This window comes from Rhinoderma darwinii, assembly GCF_050947455.1.
Source record: "Rhinoderma darwinii isolate aRhiDar2 chromosome 1 unlocalized genomic scaffold, aRhiDar2.hap1 SUPER_1_unloc_1, whole genome shotgun sequence".
Lineage (NCBI taxonomy): Eukaryota > Metazoa > Chordata > Amphibia > Anura > Rhinodermatidae > Rhinoderma > Rhinoderma darwinii.
The window spans coordinates 527,501-530,000 of record NW_027461645.1 but is presented as its reverse complement, the minus strand read 5'-3'; the positions used below and the strand labels follow the sequence as shown (position 1 = coordinate 530,000).

At 42.3% G+C, this 2,500-nt stretch overlaps 2 non-coding genes across 2 annotated transcripts in view; both read right to left on the bottom strand.

Moving 5' to 3' along the window:
* TRNAS-AGA (transfer RNA serine (anticodon AGA)) overlaps positions 1–41 on the bottom strand; it is an 82-nt gene extending 41 nt beyond the window's left edge. Inside the window, exon 1 of the tRNA in view lies at positions 1–41. This exon is cut by the window's left edge and continues 41 nt beyond it. This is a non-coding gene — a tRNA (tRNA-Ser).
* Positions 42–1,246: 1,205 nt separating this feature from the next.
* On the bottom strand, positions 1,247–1,328 carry TRNAS-AGA (transfer RNA serine (anticodon AGA)). The gene has a single exon. It is a non-coding gene; the product is annotated as a tRNA-Ser (tRNA).
* Positions 1,329–2,500: the final 1,172 nt, after the last annotated feature.

Below are 2,500 nucleotides of genomic sequence, written 5' to 3'. Positions count from 1 at the left end.
GGATTTCTAGTCCATCGCCTTAACCACTCGGCCACGACTACAGATAAAAAAAACTCTGCCCCAAGACCCTGCTGAGCTCAGTAAGTTTATCATTGGAAGCGCAGAGGTTGCTGCTGTCGAAACTAAAGGCATTAAAAGACAGCCAGACTTTGGGTGCTTACAAAACAGCCAGACTTTGTCTCCAGGACAAAAGTAAGGAGGAATTCTGCATCTTTCAGCTTTGACAATAGCCTCCATTGCTTCCTTTTAAATGCGCAGGAAGTCAGCATGGGACAGATTAGCTGCTGGGACCTCAGATAAAGTTGGGACTGATAGAGCAACTTTCGGATGTTGCCAATAGACCAGAAAGAAAGGAGAAGATTACGTAGATTCCCCAGTATAATTATTATAGGCAAATTCTGGCCACGGAAGGAGATTAGTCCAATCATCTTGCAAGGGAGAAATGAATTTTCTGAGGACGTTTTCTAATACCTGGTTTATTAATTTAAAAGTTATGAGCTTTTTTTCTAAATATGGAAAGGAGCCTTTATTAGACAACTGGGAGGGAGGTAACACCAGCGATTCTCCTGAGGTGGAGCTATCTCACAGCCTCTGACACTGTCCAATCGGCATGAAGTTGCTTCACAGTGTAAATGACTAAAGCTGGAGGGAAGGGGGATCAATTCAAACAGCCATATCTCGGGCTGGGGACTACCTAGAACAGTGGTTCTGGTGGCATATGAAAGAGGAGATTCTAGTCTTTCATATGACACCAGGACCGCAGTTCTAGCTGTGCGAGAACCTGAGATATCGTCAGTTAAACACACAAGTGGTTATAGAAGCTGTATTCTATATGATCACGTTGTGTTTTGCTGGGACGGGAAGGGGTAGAATGTATGGTGGTTGGACATGGTCATACAGAAAACATTGCACTGCCCAGAGTGAAAAGAAAGTCACCTCCTATTTGGCAATTAGAGCCACATTAGCATATTTTGAAAAATGATCATAACTTTGCAAATGATACACGTTTAAAAAAAAAAATCAAACCACACAGTAATTATCAGCAGCAAAGCGCCTATTAGATTAGTAAATAGGGAATTAATAAACTGGGTACAGAGCCTCTTTAAATGTAGGGTCCGGCATCTGATTAGTGACAGAGCAGTGGAGTACGGCATAATCACGATATGACTGCAATTAAACTTCTTTGTTACCTAGCACAAGCGTATTACCTTATTTTTATCGCTTCACGGAGGCAGAAAATTCAAGACGTAGTCGGCAGGATTTGAACCTGCGTGGGGAGACCCCAATGGATTTCTAGTCCATCGCCTTAACCACTCGGCCACGACTACAGATAAAAAAAACTCTGCCCCAAGACCCTGCTGAGCTCAGTAAGTTTATCATTGGAAGCGCAGAGGTTGCTGCTGTCGAAACTAAAGGCATTAAAAGACAGCCAGACTTTGGGTGCTTACAAAACAGCCAGACTTTGTCTCCAGGACAAAAGTAAGGAGGAATTCTGCATCTTTCAGCTTTGACAATAGCCTCCTTTACTTCCTTTTAAATGCGCAGGAAGTCAGCATGGGACAGATTAGCTGCTGGGACCTCAGATAAAGTTGGGACTGATAGAGCAACTTTCGGATGTCGCCAATAGACCAGAAAGAAAGGAGAAGATTACGTAGATTCCCCAGTATAATTATTATAGGCAAATTCTGGCCACGGAAGGAGATTAGTCCAATCATCTTGCAAGGGAGAAATGAATTTTCTGAGGACGTTTTCTAATACCTGGTTTATTAATTTAAAAGTTATGAGCTTTTTTTCTAAATATGGAAAGGAGCCTTTATTAGACAACTGGGAGGGAGGTAACACCAGCGATTCTCCTGAGGTGGAGCTATCTCACAGCCTCTGACACTGTCCAATCGGCATGAAGTTGCTTCACAGTGTAAATGACTAAAGCTGGAGGGAAGGGGGATCAATTCAAACAGCCATATCTCGGGCTGGGGACTACCTAGAACAGTGGTTCTGGTGGCATATGAAATAGGAGATTCTAGTCTTTCATATGACACCAGGACCGCAGTTTTAGCTGTGCGAGAACCCGAGATATCGTCAGTTAAACACACAAGTGGTTATAGAAGCTGTATTCTATATGATCACGTTGTGTTTTGCTGGGACGGGAAGGGGTAGAATGTATGGTGGTTGGACATGGTCATACAGAAAACATTGCACTGCCCAGAGTGAAAAGAAAGTCACCTCCTATTTGGCAATTAGAGCCACATTAGCATATTTTGAAAAATGATCATAACTTTGCAAATTATACACGTTTAAAAAAAAAAATCAAACCACACAGTAATTATCAGCAGCAAAGCGCCTATTAGATTAGTAAATAGGGAATTAATAAACTGGGTACAGAGCCTCTTTAAATGTAGGGTCCGGCATCTGATTAGTGACAGAGCAGTGGAGTACGGCATAATCACGATATGACTGCAATTAAACTTCTTTGTTACCTAGCACAAGCGTATTACCTTAT